We start from the raw sequence: 23,102 nt of genomic DNA on the forward strand, positions 1-23,102 counted from the left end.
GGCAGCGAGGGAGGCAGGCAGGCAAGCAGGCAGGCAGGCAGGCAGGCAGGCAGGCAGGCAGGGAGGGAGGGAGGCAGGCAGGCAGGCAGGGAGGGAGGCAGAGATTGGGAGGGCAGAGATTGGGAGGAGGTTGTGAGATTTATTTTCTTGACAGGTTATCAAAAGAATTAAGTCCTATTGATGTTACGTTAATCGCAACTACCTCGCAAGAGAGGCAGACCTTAAACAGCAAGAGCTGCCAGTGGCAGATATTTAATCTTAAAGCCTAAGATCATAGGACCGCGGGAGCAAACCGCTAGGCGAAACCACTCGGGTAACACCTGTCACTTAGGTCGCTGGCTCCTCCTAGTTAACAAACTAATAAAGGGTAGCCGACGGATTCTCACCTCTTATTTATAGAAGTGTGGTGCTGTGCAATGGACTCGAGCTTTAGATACAGACTTGATATGAACATAAGCAGGCAAAGCATTGCAGAACATGAAATGTGGGGCAGTAATATTGGAAGGTTTGACGTAAACGACCGCTTCTATAACAAAACAATTTATTCACAAAACAAAACTAAACTACTACACAGTGAATTTACGTTACTTTACTATCACTCCAGTGGCACATTATAGAACAGCCAATCAACAGCCTGATGGACCCACGGTCTCCTTATCCCGTCGTCGCTGACTGAACAATGACACTAACTGAACAAAGTGGTGCCCACTGGTGACGCAAGCTTGCAATCAATATTGTCACGGCTTCACGGTGACCAATACTATAATCACAAAGACTTGACTGGCGCTCGCTGCCCACAACGAGGTACCAAGTAACAAGGCGGTTAATCCAAGAATGATAACCCCTTATAAAAAAAATCTTACGTTAACACTTGTCTCTCAGGACAAACAAAACAAAAGTTACTCTAATCGAATTTAAACAATTACGTTAACACACACGTGTCTCAACGACACTTAAATGGCATCAATAACTCATAAATCAATTAATTACATCAACTTGAAAGTCAAGCATTCGGTGAGTAATTCCCAATTAATTACTGAATACAACAGCCTATTAATACAGACGAGAATTGACAAAGCCTACTGTCTCTCAACTGACAGTTCACTTCCGGCCTTACGACAAGATTACCTTAACGAGGGTAGACTACTGTACCACACACAATGTTCCAATACTCCGTGTAAACAACAACATCAACACCTGGTGAATTCACTAAGTGGCGGTTACTAATTATCTTTAATTAGCTACGAGTGCTTAATCACCCTGTCCGCCGACAGAGCTGATCAGTCCAACGAATTACAACAGCTTAATTACAGCGCAATTGACTCCGATCATCACAGACCGTCAACCCCTTACGTTAATTACTCAATTAACGACAGCTTGTTAACTCGTTAACACTACGTTAGTCTTCACTTGACAATTCCTCCACTGCGTGAACTTCACTGTGACTGTTGCCTTTACACGTCCCTACGTTAATCACAACAATGTTCAACGAACAAGTGACCTCGTTAAGTAAATCGTGACCCCCGGTGACGTTAACTGACTTTAATTCTCACGGAATCCTTCACAGTACACAACGCCTTCCACCAAGGTCAAACTTGTCTACGGTTTACACACGGTACAACACAGTACAACACAGTACATCCTTGCCACTCACGGCAAAACTTGTAAATGACTTCCCCCAGTAAATTATCCACCAATAATTCACACTTTACCACAACACAACAGTAAAATGTATAACCAAGGGAAATCTCCCTGTTACCACTTTTCACTGCTGAAAATGGGAATCAAATTACAGCGAATACATACACGACACATAGAAAAATAATAGAAGTAACACATAGAAAAATAACTCACTTTACCCTACCTCTGAATGTGTCACTAGGTGTCTTCACACATGTCAAAAATCACAGTTGGGCCCAATCCTCAACTTGATGACAACAGGATAGACTCACACGTCTCCAATTCCCATTCACCTCCCCAGGTGGTCCCAGGGACAGAGGACAGACGGACCACTGGGGGCGAACCCAGCTTCAGAGTTTTATTACCCAAACAGAAACAGTGTACTTACATCAATGATGTGGGCCCCTCTTTCACTCACACATACACGTCAATCACACTCCCACTGCTGCTGCTGGATGATGACGTAGGCGTCCTCACTTCCTACACGTGGTCAGGTGGAGCACAGGGTCCTAGACCACGGGGTGTTAGCTCTACACACACACAGAGACCAAGATGGCGCAGACACACCGGCACAGGCAGCCAAGGTTGCGCACAACAGCAGGGATGCGGTACCACGCCCCTCTTTCACTTGACACGGTACCCCAGGATACGACGGTACACGGTGTTATGACGGTATACGAGACCCGAGATGAAGTCCTTCACTGTTCCTCAGAATTATAACATTTAAGGTTTCTCTCATAACACTGAAACCCTTTCTAGCACGTCTCCCAGCAGTATCTTCAAGCACAGATACGATCGACGGCGGATGTCGCTTTTGTAGCCCGATAATTTAACGCCTCACACTCAGTCCAGTTCCTCTAAGATGGCGTCCCACAATTACGCGGCTAGATGACAAGTTCACACGGCTCGATACAAGCCCCTTTCCGATTACCGGATTCTTACGCGCGGCACACGGAAAGATAGCAAGATGTTGGCGTGACTTTCAGTAACGTTGCAGGCGGTATTTCCTGATGCTTGGCCTAGCGCGGGAAATGTCCTGTCCTCAGGGTGCAACGTCCAAGGTAAGAATGTCTTCCCGCCAATAACATGCCTGGAGGTACCATGCGGTACCCCTCAGCGTCTTGGCCAATCACGGTTCAGCATTTCTGAGGCCCCAGACCCTCAGCCAATCCCGCACCTGCCCCATGACGCTACCCCCCTCACACGAGGTGGACACGTGATAGGGTGGGTGGTCTACGGCCGTTAACCCCCCATACCTCCCTCTCTACACTTGACTGGTACAAAAGTTTCCCTGAAATCAACTCCCTCCTGTAATTTCCTTCACAGACCTGATACAGCGATCAGAATGACATCAATGGCTAGCAAATGCCATGGGCTGTCCAACGACACCCAACACGACGGTGGAAAAGTTATATTCAGAAAGTTGAATCACGGTGCACATCACCGGTGCACTATGCAATTTCGTACTCAATTCAGTGCACGAGAGAGCAGGGAAAATATGTCCCCTGACGGGTAGGCAGGAAGGGAGGCAGGCAGGCAGAGCTTGTGAGGGAGAGGCAGGGAGGGAGGCAGGCATGGAGGGAGACTGGCACAGAGGGAGGCAGGCAGAGCTTGGGAGGGAGGCAGGGAAAGAAAGGATGGAAATCGATTGATTGAAGGATGGAGGGAGGGATGGAAGGATGGATGATTTGAGGGTGTGTGTGTGTGTGTGTGGGCTGTAGGGGTGGGGGAGGTGTGTCGGTGGTGGTGAAGGGACCGACTCGACTCGGTGATAACCCTAACTCTGACGCAGTTAACTTTTTTTTTTAACTTGATTTGTTTCTTCAATTCTGGATGGATGGAGGGAGGGGATGGATGGATGGATGGAGGGGGGGGATGGATGGAGGGGGGATGGATGGATAGATGGAGGGGGAGATGGATGGATGGATGGAGGGAGGGGATGGATGGATGGATGGAGGGAGGGGATGGATGGATGGATGGAGGGAGGAGATGGATGGAGGGAGGGGATGGATGGATGGAGGGAGGGAGGGGATGGATGGATGGATGGATGGAGGGAGGGGATGGATGGATGGATGGAGGGAGGGGATGGATGGATGGAGGGAGGGAGGGAGATGGATGGATGGATGGAGGGAGGGGATGGATGGATGGATGGAGGGAGGGGATGGATGGATGGATGGATGGAGGGAGGGGATGGATGGATGGAGGGAGGGGATAGATGGATGGATGGAGGGAGGGGATGGATGGATGGATGGAGGGAGGGGATGGATGGATGGATGGAGGGAGGGGATGGATGGATGGATGGAGGGAGGGGATGGATGGATGGAGGGAGGGAGGGAGATGGATGGATGGATGGAGGGAGGGGATGGATGGATGGATGGAGGGAGGGGATGGATGGATGGATGGATGGAGGGAGGGGATGGATGGATGGAGGGAGGGGATGGATGGATGGATGGATGGATGGAGGGAGGGGATGGAAGGATGGATGGAGGGAGGGGATGGATGGAGGGAGGGGATGGATGGATGGATGGATGGATGGATGGAGGGAGGGGATGGATGGATGGATGGAGGGAGGGGATGGATGGATGGATGGAGGGAGGGGATGGATGGATGGATGGAGGGAGGGGATGGATGGAGGAAGGGGATGGATGGATGGAGGGAGGGGATGGATGGATGGAGGGGATGGATGGATGGAGGGAGGGGATGGATGGATGGAGGGAGGGGATGGATGGATGGATGGAGGGGATGGATGGATGGATGGATGAAGGGGATGGATGGATGGAGGGAATGGATGGATGGATGGATGGAGGGGATGGATTGATGGAGGGAGGGGATGGATGGATGGATGGATGGAGGGAGGGAGGGAGGGGATGGATGGAGGGAGGGGATGGATGGAGGGAGGGGATGGATGGAGGGAGGGGATGGATGGATGGAGAGAGAGAGAGAGAGAGAGAGAGAGAGAGAGAGAGAGAGAGAGAGAGAGAGAGAGAGAGAGAGAGAGAGAGAGAGAGAGAGAGAGAGAGAGGGGAGAGAGAGAGGGAGGGGGGGGGGAGAGAGAGAGGGAGGGGGGGGAGAGAGAGAGAGAGGGGGGGGAGAGAGAGAGAGGGGGGGGGGGAGAGAGAGAGAGAGGGGGGGGGAGAGAGAGAGAGGGGGGGGAGAGAGAGAGAGGGGGAGGGGGAGGGAGGGAGGGATGAAACAAGCATGGTGTGTACAGGGATTAGACCCGTCCACTCACGCTAGAGTTGTTCCAATAACATACAGTAATTTCTCAAAGAGCAGATGTCTATCATATTACAGCATATTTTCGGTTTTACTTAGTTTAGTTTAATTAGGATAATAAAAAGCTATTAAAACACTGGTTTTAGAAATTATTTATTAATATGAAACTTTCAAAAGTCATTGGTCACTGAACTATGACGACACACAGACGAAAGTGAGTGAAACCTCACTGTAAAGTGAGGTTTACAGTATAGTATTCTCTTATCTGTCTACCCTCACTCATCTTGTTTCATCACAGAAAATGTCTATAAGGAGATTTTATCACATGTAGACAGGTAATCACGCTTCATCCTTTAAATTAATGTACAAAGATACGTGTGCCCCAAATCAGTGAACGAAAATCATGGAAACTCAGTTGTTCACTTGTGTGGATCACTGGCTGGTGTTTGTGTGGACCATTTTGGCTGGTGTTTGGTTCATATGGTTCACTTGTGTGATCCAACTTCTTATGAAGGAATTATTAGGTGTAATCTGTGATAGAATGAGAAAGTTTTCCACCACTCTGTGAACTCTGTCCCAAAATCGTAAGCTTGTGGACCACTTGTGGTCCACATGTGTGGTCCATTTGTGTGGTCCACTTGTGTGATCCACTTGTGTGATCCAACTTGTCATATGAGAGAATTATTAATTGTAATCTGTTATAGAATGGGAAAGTTTTCCACCAGTTTGTGAACTCTGTCTGGACATGTAAGCAAATCCGAACATCCCTCGCTTCGTCGAACCGGGTGAGTAAATTCGGCCTGAAAAGTGTGCGAACTAGCCAGAGATTCGTTGAATCGGGGTACGTTGAATCGAGGTTGTACTGTACATTGTTGCTGGGACGCCTGTCTTTCTGAGTCAGAAGTGTAAGCCTGGCTTCTCTCTTTCCACCTCCCCAGCAGGTTAGAAGGTGTTGGAAATTTCCAACTAATAAACTACTATTGTATTATAATACATCATCATTATATACTAATTACAGTACTTATTAATTTCACTAACAGTAGTGTCAACATAAATTAACCATTTCATCTGCGTATTAGTGCTAGAATTCTCATGAAATCGAGTAGCAAAATTGCGTCAGATAATGTCTAGACAGACACATTTATTACCAATGTGTTAGAGAATTGAATGTGGTTCTCTAAAATTATCAGTATTCCGTGTAATAATTACCTACGGATAATATGACTCCCGATAATCTAAAACCGAGAGTTATTAACTGAAATTATTATCAAGTAGCAGTTTTATCTGTTACGTACGAATGCTATGGAGAGAATAAAAATCTTCTCCATTTCTCGTTTAACACCATTAAACGAGAATATGATAATATTTAAGTCCCTATAATTGCAGCCCAGTTCTCATTAACGTATTACATCAATAATTACGTGGAAAAGAATTATCCGTGATTAATAATTTCTGTGGTGAATGCGAGAGACGGGTTGAGGGAAGGCGGAGATGCCATTGTACACGAGGCATTCCTAGCGTGAAGAGTGGCGAGACACGTGGTAGTGACTGGGGAGTTTTTATCGACAAGAATTACGTTGATACCCGTTCAATTGTCAACAATTACCTATTCACGTGTTCTATAGTGCCCCGCCAGTTAATAACACGTCAACAATTGAAGCCACGACCCGTAATTACACGTACACAGCAGTGGACGCCTGGGACTGGCTGACGCGGTTTCGGCAGACCTTAGTATTTGATACGCTCATGTTAAGTATACCATTCTCGTTTGATGCATCATCCTAGATTGTATATTTGTGGGTAGTCTGTCGTTATACAGCATGGATATCTAATACACAACGTTAGTTGATTTTCCACATTTTCTCAGTTTCTTGAGGTTATCTTGAGATGATTTCGGGGCTTTTTAGTGTCCCCGCGGCCCGGTCCTCGACCAGGCCTCCACCCCCAGGAAGCAGCCCGTGACAGCTGACTAACACCCAGGTACCTATTTACTGCTAGGTAACAGGGGCATAGGGTGAAAGAAACTCTGCCCATTGTTTCTCGCCGGCGCCTGGGATCGAACCCAGGACCACAGGATCACAAGTCCAGCGTGCTGTCCGCTCGGCCGACCGGCTCCCAGTTTTCATGAATATTTGAAGTAATTCGTAGCCTAATATTTATGCTACTTAAATTTCTCTGATTTCAGCGTGTATACGAGGAGTCGACAATTTGTTTCTCTTCATTCGTGATATTCACCTCAGGTTCTTTCTTTATTGGGATCCTGTGACCACGAGGACGAATGACGAAATGGCGTTACAGAAATCGTCTTACAGATAAGACATTTATTTCGTACAAATTTATCTAAGATTATTACTGATTTCCATATAATATATATAGGATCTTTACAGTGAATAATTTATTGCCAGAAATTATGATTTGGTAATTAATGTGTTTGCTCCTACTGTTGCTCAATAATTCATAATCTTTAATATTCATAATTTGAGTTATCATATCTTTGAATCTATTGTAGTTTAGATTTACTGTCTCCACTCGATCATCCAGACCATATGGGAAGGACCCCCAGCCGGATTATCACATTTTTCGGATAATGGTACTTTTCACCTACGAGTCCAAAACTAACCACTTCCAACTAGTATTTTTATACTACAAACAACATAATTTGAATTGCCTTGCCACATATAATTATTAAATATTCTACTAGAAACCTCAACTTACCTTGTTGGTGTTCGTCTTCTTGATTGATGCCACACATCTTGAAGTTAAGAATTCTTAACAATTTACGTAACCTATACTAACACAACACTAAAATTAACACTTAAAATTACTGTACAGTTAATTAAGCAAAGTTAATTTTGACTGCCAGCTGCTGAATCCTCACTGGTTGAAGGCATTTGGGTTGCCTGTGAGGCTTCACTTGTTGAAGGCGCTTGCATGCGCCTCACTTGTTGAAGGCACTTGGCTTGCCTGTGACGCCTCACTTGTTAAAGGCGCTTGCTTGTGTCTTACTTGTTAAAGGCGCTTGCTTCGCCTTACTTGTTAAAGGCGCTTGCTTGCGCATCACTTGTTAAAGGCGCTTGCTTGCGCCTCACTTGCCTGTGAAGCCTCACTTGTTGAAGGCATCACACACAGAGATCACACTAACGTGATGCATCAAAATTTTCACCCTGTCTTAGCTCAGTCGATTAAGGCAGTGTCTGGGATGTTCCCGGACGCAGGTTCGAATCCTCGTCACGGCCCTTGTGGATTTGTTCATTTGTTGAAGGCATTTGGCTTGCCTGTGATTCCTCACTTGTTGAAGGCGCTTGGCTGCCTGTGACGCCTCAATGGTTGAACAACACGTAACTTGTCTAGGACAACCTTCTTCCTCTTAACACCTCCAGAACGGTTGATGCTGCTACCAGACATAGTCTTAGCCAAAAATGTTTAAAAGTTACTATGAAAATATAAGTTATTTAAAAAAATATTTCACTAATGGCGCAGCACTGTGACGCCGCACTGGATGAAGTGTATAACAGTAACTTGTCTTTAATTATTAGGACAACTTTCTTCCTCTTAACATCTCCAGAACGATTGATGCTGCTACCAGACATAGTCTTGGCCAAAAATGTTCAAAGTTACTATGAAAATAAAGAAGTTATTTAAAAAAATATTTCACTAATGGTGCACCACTGTGTATAACACGAGGGACAGACGCACATGGGTTGACCAGTGTTGGACGGGTCCACTTGGGGTGGGGCAGCTATAGCACGTTACGTAGGCCGCCAGGAGGAAAAACTCAATATTTTTTAAGGAAACTTCAGCCTGTGCACATTGCTTTTAGGAAACTTATTTATTTGTTATTACATAATTACTAGTACTTATTTCATTTGTTTTTGGCTATGATTAATTGCTCTAAAATTAATGGTTATTCTTGTACCCAGGTGGTCCCTCGCGACGCTCCCCTCCCACCCTCCCGACACCACCCACCCACCCCACCCCCTCCACCATGCGTCTAGAGCCACAGACGGGATTAATACGGTATGGCCGAATTTTCATCCGGCCAAACCAACTTTTATCCGGTTCCTGTGGCCATTTTGGCCGGATATTGTGATAACTTTATCCGATCATGATTTTGGCCGTATAAGGGCGTTTTCCGGATGCTCGAATCCCGGATAATCGCGGGGTTACAGTACTATGTTACTAACTCAACAATGAACTAGTGACGAACCACACTGGTTCCTAGATATATATGAACTAATAGAAATACCCCCCCCAATGTTGATATTTGAGGCTTTGACTTTAATTAATTAATAATATAGTCTATTCATTGTTTTCAAGTGATTATTCATTTAATTAATATCCATAGACACTGGTTCTCTAGTGTCATTCTAATGATCACTTTTACTCGTTTTCCCTCTTTTCTCAAAAGTGGGTGGTCCTTCGATTTATTTAAATACAATACTGTAATCAAATAATTGAATATATGAGTCAAGCCCCAAAAATCCAACAGAAGGCTTTGCTTTCTTCCTCGCCCCCTACCTCTGACTCTCGCACTCCATCCCCTCCCGTTTCGGTGGTTACCCCCCCCCCCCCTGTTCCTGCTATGGAGGTCTCTTTGGAACTCGCTTCCCTCTCGATTGCTGCCCTTGCTGAGGTGCACTCCCTGGTTTCTGCCCCTCTTGCTGCGGTCCTTGACCCTCGGTTGTCCCCCCCTCTTACCCCTCCAGGCCCTGCTCGTCCGCCCCTGGTCGGTCCTCCAGCTCCCTTTCCTCCTATTTTACTCAGTTTACCCATGCCCCCTAACCTTGACTTCGCTGACCCTGACCCTGACTCTGATCCTGCACTTTTTTAACGTGCTGTGTTCCCTTTTCACCTTTGGTTCTTCGTTCTCTTTTGCTGTCCTTTCTCTTCTTGTCGATGTCTATTCTTCAATGGAACATTCATGGTTATTATGCCAATTTCCTTGAACGCCAACTTCTGATTTCATGGTTTTCGCCCTTTTGTGTCTGTCTCCAGGAGCCAATGCTTGGTGCTTGTCCTGGTCGCTTCCGTGGCTATTCCTTTTTCCCGGCTCCTAACTCTACTGCTCTCTCGATTCGCTCTGATGTTCCCTGTGTCTTCTTACTTTTTCCATCGCCTCTCCATTGTTTTGCTGTCCGTATCTTTGTGAGGAAATGGTACATGGTTTGTTTCATTTATCTCAACCTGAGTGTCCCGCTTTCTCTTCCCGATCTTAAACACCCACTGGACTCCTTGCCGGAGCCTGTGCTCCTGTTAGGTGATTTCAATTGTCGTCATACCCTTTGAGGTGATATTCTGACAAACACCCGGAGTTGCCTTGTTGAACCATTCATCCTCTCTTCTTCCCTGTCTCTAATGAATTCTGGTGAACCCACTCATTTGGACTCTTAGACTCGAACCCTTTCCTGTCTTGATCTTTGTCTCTGCTCGTCGTCTCTTTACTTGGATTTCATGTGGCGAGTTCTTGATGACCTCCATGGCAGTGACCATTTCCCCATCCTCATTATTCTTTTCTTTTGTTGTGGAAGGCGGTTGCCCGTATGGCCATCTATACATCTAAACGTGAATGTTGGACGTCTTATTTCTCCAACACAACATTACAGAAACTCCTCTGCCGCATATCTGGAAGCGTATCCGCAAGATAGCGGGAAAGTTCATTCCCGATGTGTCCCAGGTCCTTCACCTCCGTGGTACTCTTGTGGCGGATCCGTTGCAGGTCGCTACCGAACTGGGTTCCCACTTTTCTTCTGTTAGCTCTGGTTCTCATCTTCCTCAAACTTTCCTTTTTCGTAAACCTGTCCTTGAATCTCGTCCTTATGAATTCTGCACTCATCTCCGACTTCCCTATAACGATCCCTTCTCTCTCTCTCTCTCTCTCTCTCTCTCTCTCTCTCTCTCTCTCTCTCTCTCTCTCTCTCTCTCTCTCTCTCTCTCTCTCTCTCTCTCTCTCTCTCTCTCTCTCTCTCTCTCATACTCTCTCTCTCATTCTCTCTCTCTCATACTCTCTCTCTCTCTCATACTCTCTCTCTCTCTCTCATACTCTCTCTCATACTCTCTCTCTCACTCTCTCTCTCTCTCACTCACTCTTTCACACACTCTCTCACACACTCTCTCTCTCACGCACACTCGCTCTCACACACTCTCTCACACACTCGCTCTCACACACTCTCTCACACACACTCTCACACACTCTCTCTCTCACACACTCTCACACTCTCTCACACACACTCTCACACATTCTCTCACATTCTCTCACACACACACACACACTCTCTCACACACACTCTCTCTCTCACTCTCTCTCTCACTCTCTCTCAACTTTGGTCTGCCCTGGCCCTCTGCAGTTCTACGGCGGCGGTTTCCGATAGCATTCATTATGAGTTGCTTCGTCATCTCCCTCCGTGCACGTCTCAGTATTTACCGAGTCTGTATAATCAGATCTGGGAGTCATCGTAAGTCCCTGAGGACTGGCTCGGTGCCGTTATCATCCCTGTTCGCAAACCATGGTCTTTGGAGACTTTCCTTAAGGACTTTCGCCCTATTGCCCTCACAAGTTGTGTCTGCAAACTCTTTTGAACGTATGGTTAACCTTCGTCTGATGTGGTTCTTAAAGCACTATCACCAACTCTCCCCCTCTCAATTTGGTTTTCTGCAAGTGCCACAGCACAATGGATGTCCTGGTGAACTTAGAGGCCTATATTTGTACTGCTTTTGCTGTGAAGACCTCCGTTGTTGCCGTCCTTTTTGACCTGGAAAAGGCTTACGACACCACTTGGCAATATCATATTCTGTCCCAACTTCATTCTTTTGGCCTTCGTGGTAATCTTCTCCATAGCTTCTCCACTCCTCCTCCACTCTTTCTCCATAGCTTCCACTCTCTCGTCGTTCCTTTCGGGTGAGGCTTGGTACTGCTCTCTCTGCCTCTTTTCAGCAATACGAAGGTGTGCCCCAAGGTAGTGTTCTGAGCACTACTCCTTTTTTTCTGGTTGCCCTCAGTGGTTTTCTTTCCTTTCTTTTTTCTGGCGTCTTCTCCGCTCTCTATGTTGACGATCTTGTCCTTTGCTGTCGGGGTGATGATTCGCCTCTCTTTCAAAGCCGGCTTCAACTTGCGATTGATGCCGTGTCATCTTGGGCCACCGATCATGGCTTCAGGTTATCTACATCTAAGACTTGTGCTATGACTTTTACTCGGAAGTGTGTTGTTCTTCGTCCTTCTTTGTCACTTTATGGTCACCCCATTGTGTACAAGGATTCCGCTGAGCTTTTGGGGTAGACTTTTGACACTCGTTTGTCTTGGTCGCCTCATATCTCTTACCTCCGAGTTGAATGCTCTAAGGCTCTTACCCTCCTTCAGGTGTTGTCCCATACTTCTTGAGGAGCGAATAGGCGCGCACTCCTCGCTTTACATTCCTCTCGTCCTGTCTAAACTCGATTATGGTTGCCCTGCTTACTCGTCTGCTTCTCCTTCTACTCTTCGCTGTCTTGATGCTTTGCACCATACTAGGTTGTGCCTCAGTTCTATTGCCATTCGTTTGACTCCCATCTTCAGCTTGTATGTTGACACTGGCTTCCTATCTCTCCAGGACCACTGTGATTGCTACTGTCTTCGCTATCTTGCACGGTCCTTACAACATCCTTCCTCTTGCCTCTGTTGTGCTGTAATTTTTGCCCCTCCTGTGGTTCCTGTTTCTCTTCACTACCTCCCTCTTTCTGTCCGGTTATCTCGCCTCCAGGATTCTCTTTCGGTTCATATTTCTAATATTTCTTCTCGTGTTGTTCCTTCTTTGCCCCCGTGGAGAGTCCCCCTTCCACAGTTTTGTACTTCCTTAACCAGCATCACTAAAGCTTTTACCCCTCCTACGGTTCTGAAACTCCTTTTCCTTGAGCACTTTTCTTCACACTCGGGCTCCGTTTCCATCTTCACCGATAAGCCTAAGTCTGCGGACGGTGTAGGCTACTCTGTTGTTTTTCCTGATGGCACTTATATGTGTCGTTTACCTCCGGAGACTAGCATCTTCACAGTGGAATTTTATGCTATTCTCTCTGCTCTTTGTCTCCTGCTTTCTCGTTGTCAATCTTCCTTTGTAGTTGTCTTTGACTCTCGTAGTGCCCTCATGACTCTCGGCTCCTTTAATCCGGTTCATCCAGTGGTTGTCGAGATCAAGCATTGGCAGTTTCTTGTTCACAGTAAATTTAAGTCGGTTGAGTTTTGTTGGGTTCCCACCCATATTTGGTGTCATTTTAAATGAGAGTGTGGATGCTGCCGCCAGGGAACCTGTCCGCTCTTGTCCCATCTCGTAAAGGTATTCCTTATTCCGACTTTTACCCGGTTATCCATTCCTCCATCCTTACCCGTTGGCAGGCTTGTTGGTCGTCTGTTACTGGTAACAAACTGCATACTTCTAAGAGTTGTGTGTCTTTGTGGCCGTCCTCCTACCACCATAACCGGCGACGGGAAACAACTCTGGCGAGGTCGCGTATTGGCCATACTCGCTTAACTCACGGTCACTGAATAGAGCGCCGCCCTGCTCCTTATTGTCATAAATGCATTGTCCCTCTTACGGTCGAGCATATCCTTGTTGAATGTCCTGACTTCCGGGACGAGGGTGTGTCTTGTTTTCTGACCGTACCCTTCGGTTGCTTGTCCCTCGATAGTATTCTTGGTGACTCGGATACTTTTGATATCGTTCGCCTTATGCATTTCTGTTCTCGTATTGGCGATCTTGGGGATATTTAGCGCCCTCTGATTATCTTTTCTTTTGATAATTACTTACGTACATACTAGCCACCCATCCACACCACCCGCCTGAATAGCTGCCCACCTACACTGCCTGCCCAAATAGCTGCTCATCCACTTGTCCAAATTGACAGGTGGACAAAGACAAACTATTTAGCATGGGTGGAACACAAACAAAGGGACACAGGTGGAAACTTGGTACCAAATGAGCCACAGACATAAAAGTTTTTTCAGGTCAGAGTAGTTAACAAATGGAATGCATTAGGCAGTGATGTGGTGGAGGTGGACTCCATTCACAGTTTCAAATGTAGATTTGATAGAGCTCAATAGGAATCTGTACGTTAGTTGATTGATAATCGAGAGGCGGGGCCAAATAGCCAAAGCTCAATCCCCGCAAGCACAACTAGGTGAGTACTTCCCCTCTTTTCCCACCCCCCTCCTCACCATCTTCCATATGCCAACAAGGATTCTCAATAAAAATAGATTACAGTTAAATGTTCATTTTATTTACAATTTACATTTATTCCTTAGTTTTTTGTTTGAAAAAAATTGTAGTATTCTGGATAAAATATATTTTTGTTAATATTTTTGTGTGGAATGGCTTAATTCAATTTACATTACTTCTTATGGGAAAATTCTTGAGGTAAATTAAGAGATTTATATTTGCTCATGTGATGTATATTGGATGATATTTGTAGTTAGGTTCAGTCTTGTATTAATTTTATCTTGTTGAATATCTAGAATGTCTTAACAAGGCTGATTTGTAGTTCACATTTGTGTGCTAGTTAGGGTATAGGATGAGTATTGCAGGGTTACATTGCTAGCTCCTAGAGTGAGATTGTGGACTGGCTCGGGAGGCATATCACATGCTGCCTTGCATGTACATCTTGCAGGTTGTGGTCGGAGTAATGCAGGGTTACATTGTTAGCTTGTGGAGAGTCGTAGTGGATGCCACAACGTTATATTGGTGTCAAGGTTCTTCTCCACTAAACTCTCCACGTGTGTCTAACTGAGACTGTCTGATACCCTATACACTGCCACAGCCTTTTATAAATTACTCATGTTAATTAATGCATGGCCTGGCCTGTATTATTCAGTCCCAAGTTGGCCACATTCCTAGGCTACAACTCTGGTCTTAATATTCTTTTACTGTACTGTCTAGGGGATGAGGCTTCTAGTTGTGCCAAGGAAAATTTAAGTAGTAGATTATAAATAAATAATAAAGTAAAATGATTATTCAGGTAAACGTACATACATACAAGATGAGTTACAAACAGAATGTTGGATTTTTAGATAGAGCTAATACATACTATGCCTAAAGCCTGTCTTATATTTATAAGACAAACATACAAACACACACCACACACACACACACACACACACACACACACACCACACCACACCACACCACACCACACCACACCACACCACACACCCCTCACTGTCTGGCCCGTTGCCGCCGTGAGGGAGCTTGGTGGGCAGCTGCCAGAGTGTGATGCTCCATGGGTCAGTCCTCAGTCCTTTTGCAGCCTTATGCTCCTGCTGCTGCCTTTACCAATTTTGCCAGACCCCTTTTCCTTTTCCTCGTGTTAAACTTTTCTCCCCCCTCTTCTCCTATCAAATTGTCATTTCCTGCCGACCTTTTGCTTTTGATTATTCTTTCAACCTTCTTTTGTTTTGACGCCCGGGTGTTTGAGGAGGCATGCTCTTGCACCCGTAGAACTTAGTACCCAACGTCTCAAGCGAGGGGACCCTTTTATTGTCAATCCTCCTTTCGTCACTGAACCCGCTCTTGACGGACTCACGGTTCTTAACCCATAACATGCTCGGTGTTTAACCCTTCAATTGCGCATCGCATCATATGATGCTTTGACCGACTTGCAGTAAATTGCGCATCACATCATGTGATGCTTTGGAGTATTACGCAAGATTTAAACGGCCCGCGGATACACGGGGTTCACCACACCTTCATCAGGGCTCTTGTAAACAGACGCCATTTTTTTTAAAAATCGTGGGTCAAACCCCAGGGTGTTAGGGGCCTCAGTATTGAGTGAGCTACCAAGCCTGACGCACGCAGCATGAGCTCACAGCACTGCTGTTCAGCTTGTGACCACAGCATCGCCTACAAATGCCATAATATACTTGTTCATGCTATTATGTAGTGATGATATTATTACAGAAGACCCCTGACTGTGATAAAACTGACCAGGGTTCTGATAATAGCAGGATTGTGGTGATATTTAGCGCTGTGCGCCATGGAGGGAGGAGTAATGCTGTGGGAGGGAGGAAAGTGGCGTTGTCTTTTGACTGTGTGTGGCCACCTTTTATTGACTGCACTCAGCATACCAGCTTAGTGGTTTGCTATGGTGAACACAAATGTAGATACTTATATATAACGTGTGTATAGAGGGTATAAACAGCAAGAGAAGGTTTGGAGCCGCCATTTTGGTGAGGGCGGTGGCGTCGTCTGCACGACGCCACCGTGCAGACGACGGTGTTGTTTACTGGTTACCACGATGGTCTTTGGGCACCATACCAGTTTATTTGTACAAGTATGGTGAATAAAACGGGTAGATCACTGACTATCAAAGAAGTGTGTTCAGAAGTCAAAACCAGAAATGACCAACAAGAAGCAGAAATTAGGCAAGCAATTAGGAAAGAACTGGTTACCAACAGTAAACTAGTACAAAACACTGCAGATAGAAGTAAGTCCATAATAATTTTTGGATGTTTAGAGAAGGAAATTTCATCTAGGGTGGACCAAGCAGCAGAAGAGATGAAAATCATAGAGAAAATAGTAGGTTTAGGAGAAGGCTCAAGGGAAAATGTCTGATTTTAGAAGAATAGGAAAATATGAGAAAGACAAGAACCGCCCTTAAGGGTGATGTTTAATGGAGTGAAAAACATGATGAAAGTGCTTAGAAAGGCCAGGAAATTGCAGAGTGATGAGGTTAGCAAACTTTGGTCAATAAGACAAGACCTCTCCAAGGAAGACAGTGAAAAGCTGAAAATGAACCTAATTGAGGCAAAACGTCTAAATGGGAATAGAAATGAAGAAGACAGAAATTCTCTTTTCTACAAAGTGACAGAGACTGGAAAGCTTGTGAAATGGTACATAAAAACAAAGAAACAAGATCAGTAGTGGAAGGGGGAGTAAAAAGCAAAGGAAAAGGGAACAGGTTCTTGAAAATTTTATATACCAACATTGATGGAGTGAGGTTAAAAACTTTGGAATTGCAAGATATAATTCAGCTTAGGGTCCCAGATATTGTCGCATTATCAGTGACGAAACTTGAAGGAAATATATTAAATGAAGTCATATTCCCAAGAGGCTATTCAGTTTGGAGACGTGACAGGAAAACTAGGAAGGGAGGAGGAGTGGCTGTACTGGTGAAAAAACACCTGAAGGTAAGAGAGTTAATATTTGAAAACCCCTCGAGATATTGACATAATGGCATTGCAGATCTGGAATTGGAATGACAAGCTGATAATTTTAAATGCCTACGCCCACCAGCAAGCAACACATGGACAAAGGAAGAACTGGATGACAAACGAGAGGGCCTCATAATGGTCATGAGAGATATTATTGTACAAGCAGATAAAGATAAAGTACGACTGTTGATACTGGGTGACTTCAACTTTAAAGCAATAGACTGGGAGGCCTATGAAGCAAGAACAGAGGACTTTTGGACATGCAGATTTGTGAACTTCATTCTGGAGACATTCTTGTATCAACACATAAAGCAGGCCACAAGAATGAGGGAAGGAGATGTACCATCAGTACTGGATCTAGTATTCACCAGGAAAGAAGAAGAGATACTTGACATCCAGTACCTTCCTCCCTTGGGAAAGAGTGATTACGTCCTGTTAGACATTGATTATACTTTAAGATATCATCTAAAAGAAAATGGGGACATTGAAAAAGTTGATAAACTCGATTTAAGGAGAGGTCACTATGGGGAACTTCAAAAAAATTTTAATGAGTGTAATTGGACAGACTTGTTGCTAGGCAGGGAAGTAAATGAAATGTGTGCCAAATTTTGCAAAATATACAAGGAAGGCACACAAACATTCATACCAAAACAGAGATGCAGGGCCAGAAAACAGGATTAGTTCAACAGAAATTTTGAGAGGGCCAGAGACCAAATGACACAAAAATGGAATCCGTACAGTATAGGAAGAGGTCAAACCCCAAACATACCAGCGATACAAAGATGCGAGAAACAACTATACGGCAGTAAGGAGAGAGGCAGAAAGAAATTTTGAAAAAGGGATAGCGGATAAATGTAAAACAGAACCGGGCCTATTCTACAAATTCATAAACAACAAATTGCAGGTAAAGGATAATATCCAGAGGTTGAAAATGGGAAGCAGATTCACGGAAAATGAAAAGGAAATGTGTGAAACACTAAATGAAAAGTTCCAAAGTGTGTTTGTACAAAATGAAATCTTCAGAGAACCAGACACAATAAGAATTCCAGAGAACAACATAGAGCGGATAGAGGTGTCTAGAGATGAAGTGGAAAATATGCTAAAGGAGCTCGGTAAGAACAAAGCAGCTGGCCCAGATGGCGTTTCACCATGGGTTCTGAGAGAATGTGCATCTGAGCTCAGCATTCCACTTCACCTGATCTTTCAGGCATCCCTGTGTACAGGAATCGTAGCAGACGTGTGGAAACAGGCTAACATAGTTCCAATCTACAAAAGTGGCAGTAGGGAAGACCCCCTCAATTATAGACCTGTATCATTGACAAGTGTAATAGTGAAAGTACTGGAAAAACTAATCAAAACTAAATGGGTAGAACACCTGGAGAGAAATGATATAATATCAGACAGACAGTATGGTTTTCGATCTGGAAGATCCTGTGTATCGAATTTACTCAGATTCTATGATCGAGCCACAGATATTAAGAGATGGTTGGGTTGACTGCATCTATCTGGACCTAAAAAAGGCTTTCGACAGAGTTCCACATAAGAGGTTGTTCTGGAAACTGGAAAATATTGGAGGGGTGACAGGTAAGCTTCTAACATGGATGAAAAATTTTATGACTGATAGAAAAATGAGGGCAGTAATCAGAGGCAATGTATCGGACTGGAGAAATGTCACAAGTGAAGTACCACAGGGTTCAGTTCTTGCACCAGCGATGTTTATTGTCTACATAAATGATCTACCAGTTGGTATACAGAATTATATGAACATGTTTGCTGATGATGCTAAGATAATAGGAAGGATAAGAAATTTAGATGATTGTCATGCCCTTCAAGATGACCTGGACAAAATAAGTATATGGAGCAACACTTGGCAAATGGAATTTAATGTTAATAAATGCCATGTTATGGAATGTGGAATAGGAGAACATAGACCCCACACAACCTATATATTATGAGAAATCTTTAAAGAATTCTGATAAAGAAAGAGATCTAGGGGTGGTTCTAGATAGAAAACTATCACCCGAGGACCACATAAAGAACGTTATGCGAGGAGCCTATGCCATGCTTTCTAACTTCAGAATTGCTTTTAAATACATGGATGGCGATATACTAAAGAAATTGTTCACAACTTTTGTTAGGCCAAAGCTAGAATATGCAGCGGTTGTGTGGTGCCCATATCTTTAGAAGCACATCAACAAACTGGAAAAGGTGCAAAGACATGCTACTAAGTGGCTCCCAGAACTGAAGGGCAGGAGCTATGAGGAGAGGTTAGAGGCATTAAATATGCCAAAACTGGAAGACAGAAGAAAAAGAGGTGATATGATCACTACGTACAAAATAGTAACAGGAATTGATAAAATCGATAGGGAAGATTTCCTGAGACCTGGAAGTTCAAGAACAAGAGGTCATAGATTTAAACTAGCTAAACAAAGATGTCGAAGAAATATAAGAAAATTCACTTTCGCAAACATAGTGGTAGACGGTTGGATCAAGTTAGGTGAGAAGGTGGTGGAGGCCAAGACCGTCAGTAGTTTCAAAGCATTATATGACAAAGAGTGCTGGGAAGAAGGGACATCACGAGCGTAGCTCTCATCCTGGAACTACACTTAGGTAATTACACACACACACACACACACACACACACACAAAGAAGAAGAGATTTTTGACATCCAGTACCTTCCTCCCTTGGGAAAGAGTGATCACGTCATGTTAGACATTAAATATGCTTTAAGATATCATCTAGAAGAAAATGTGGACATTGAAACAGTTGATAAACTCGATTTAAAGAGAGGCAACTATGGGGAACTTCAAAATTTTTTTAATGAGTGTAATTGGACAGAATTGTTGCTAGGCAGGGAAGTAAATGAAATGTATGCCAAATTTTTAAAACTATACGAGGAAGGCACACAAACATTCATACCAAAACAGAGATGCAGGACCAGAAAACAGGATTGGTTCGACAGAAATTGTGAGAGGGCAAGAGACCAAAAGACACAAAAATGGAATCAGTATAGGAAGAGGCCAAACCCCCAAACATACCAGCGATACAAAGATGCGAGAAACAATTATACAGCAGTAAGGAGAGAGGCAGAAAGAAATTTTGAAAAAGGGATAGCAGATAAATGTAAAACAGAACCGGGCCTATTCTACAAATTCATAAACAACAAATTGCAGGTAAAGGATAATATCCAGAGGTTGAAAATGGGAAACAGATTCACGGAAAATGAAAAGGAAATGTGTGTAACATTAAATGAAAAGTTCCAAAGTGTGTTTGTACAAAATGAAATCTTCAGAGAACCAGACACAATAAGAATTCCAGAGAACAACATAGAGCGGATAGAGGTGTCTAGAGATGAAGTGGAAAATATGCTAAAGGAGCTCGGGAGGAACAAAGCAGCTGGCCCAGATGGCGTTTCACCATGGGTTCTGAGAGAATGTGCATCTGAGCTCAGCATTCCACTTCACCTGATCTTTCAGGCATCACTGTGTACAGGAATCGTAGCAGACATGTGGAAACAGGCTAACATAGTTCCAATCTACAAAAGTGGCAGCAGGGAAGACCCCCTCAATTATAGACCTGTATCATTGACAAGTGTAATAGTGAAAGTATTGGAAAAGCTAATCAAAACTAAATGGGTAGAACACCTAGAGAGAAATGATATAATATCAGACAGACAGTATGGTTTTCGATCTGGAAGATCCTGTGTATCGAATTTACTCAGTTTCTATGATCGGGCCACAGAGATATTACAGGAAAGAGATGGTTGGGTTGACTGCATCTATCTGGACCTAAAAAAGGCTTTCGACAGAGTTCCACATAAGAGGTTGTTCTGGAAACTGGAAAATATTGGAGGGGTGACAGGTAAGCTTCTATCATGGATGAAAAATTTTCTGACTGATAGAAAAATGAGGGCAGTAATCAGAGGCAATGTATCGGAATGGAGAAATGTCACAAGTGGAGTACCACAGGGTTCAGTTCTTGCACCAGTGATGTTTATTGTGTACATAAATGATCTACCAGTTGGTATACAGAATTATATGAACATGTTTGCTGATGATGCTAAGATAATAGGAAGGATAAGAAATTTAGATGACTGTCATGCCCTTCAAGAAGACCTGGACAAAATAAGTATATGGAGCACCACTTGGCAAATGGAATTTAATGTTAATAAATGTCATGTTATGGAATGTGGAATAGGAGAACATAGACCCCACACAACCTATATATTATGTGAGAAATCTTTAAAGAATTCTGATAAAGAAAGAGATCTAGGAGTGGTTCTAGATAGAAAACTATCACCTGAGGACCACATAAAGAATATTGTGCAAGGAGCCTATGCTATGCTTTCTAACTTCAGAATTGCATTTAAATACATGGATGGCGATATACTAAAGAAATTGTTCATGACTTTTGTTAGGCCAAAGCTAGAATATGCAGCTGTTGTGTGGTGCCCATATCTTAAGAAGCACATCAACAAACTGGAAAAGGGGCAAAGACATGCTACTAAGTGGCTCCCAGAACTGAAGGGCAAGAGCTACGAGGAGAGGTTAGAAGCATTAAATATGCCAAAACTAGAAGACAGAAGAAAAAGAGGTGATATGATCACTACGTACAAAATAGTAACAGGAATTGATAAAATCGACAGGGAAGACTTCCTGAGACCTGGAATTTCAAGAACAAGAGGTCATAGATTTAAACTAGCTAAACACAGATGCCGAAGAAATATAAGAAAATTCACCTTCGCAAATAGAGTGGTAGACGGTTGGAACAAGTTAAGTGAGAAGGTGGTGGAGGCCAAGACCGTCAGTAGTTTCAAAGCGTTATATGACAAAGAGTGCTGGGAAGACGGGACACCACGAGCGTAGCTCTCATCCTGTAACTACACTTAGGTAATTACACTTAGGTAATTACACACACACACACATATACTGTACATAACTAGGAAAATTGAACTCTCCCTAAGTAACCTACTCAGTAGCCCGTCAATGTACTCTACCCCGTCTTACATCCTATATATTACAACCCGGTGGAATATAAAGTCTGGCAGAAGAAATCAGTCCCCGTGGTGTAGTGGTAAGACACTCGCCTGGCGTTCCGCGAGCGCTATGTCATGGGTTCGTATCCTGGCCGGGGAGGATTTACTGGGCGCAATTCCTTAACTGTAGCCTCTGTTTAACGCAACAGTAAAATGTGTACTTGGATGAAAAAACGATTCTTCGCGGCAGGGGATCGTATTCCAGGGACCATAGGATTAAGGACTTGCCCGAAATGCTACGCGTACTAGTGGCTGTACAAGAATGTAACAACTCTTGTATATATCTCAAAAAAAAAAAAAAAAATCCCTCTGTAAAGGAAAGACCAGTTGACACCGTTCCTCCTGGCGTCTGGTCAAGATGGCGTCTGTCTCTCTTGTATCACTCGCCCCTTAATACTTTATCCTTCACCACTCTATTCAACAAATCCTTTAACTCTATTAAGTCCACTTTTCCTTCATACAGTTTTGCCTTACAACTATACATTATTCTTGAACAATATCCAGGTCAAAGGTACTATGTACTGTGATGGGCGGAGTAATCTTAGTCACCAAACTCTCCCAGTTGCCAACTGCAGATTTCTTTCAAGAAAAACATTAATGCCCTCCCCCCACCCCCCACACAACTCCTCTGTATAAACAGATAATGTGTTATAAAGACTGTCTCCCCTCATACCTCTCCACAGGAGATATGGTTCTTAACAGTGGACTGGTTTGGGAGATGTATCGCATGCTGCCTTGCATGTACATCTTGCAGTTTATGTAAACTGGCATTTTAGCTTTTTACCAGGTAAATAATTTGCTCTGTTTGTCAAATTTTGAGTGTAGCTGCTTTATTGGTGCTGTGGATGCCATCAGTTGCACATGCAATGTCTAATCATATATGTTAAATAAAATCATTATGCACTGTACTATAAAGTTTCTATATTAATAGTCTAACAATTTCTGTGGCAGGATAATTAAAGCTTTTAAAATGTTTTATATTTATCCACCTGATCACTCTC

General features: G+C 44.0%; 1 long non-coding RNA gene across 1 annotated transcript in view; it reads left to right on the forward strand.

The window, feature by feature from the left end:
• The window catches only part of LOC138366595 (uncharacterized), a 184,104-nt gene that overhangs the window by 157,544 nt on the left and 3,458 nt on the right, over nt 1-23,102 (forward strand). The window contains exon 2 of the long non-coding RNA XR_011229170.1: nt 22,785-22,888. This is a non-coding gene — a long non-coding RNA (uncharacterized lncRNA). The remainder of the gene's footprint in view (nt 1-22,784; nt 22,889-23,102) is intronic.

Source organism: Procambarus clarkii, chromosome 20 (assembly GCF_040958095.1).
Source record: "Procambarus clarkii isolate CNS0578487 chromosome 20, FALCON_Pclarkii_2.0, whole genome shotgun sequence".
NCBI classification, from domain to species: domain Eukaryota; kingdom Metazoa; phylum Arthropoda; class Malacostraca; order Decapoda; family Cambaridae; genus Procambarus; species Procambarus clarkii.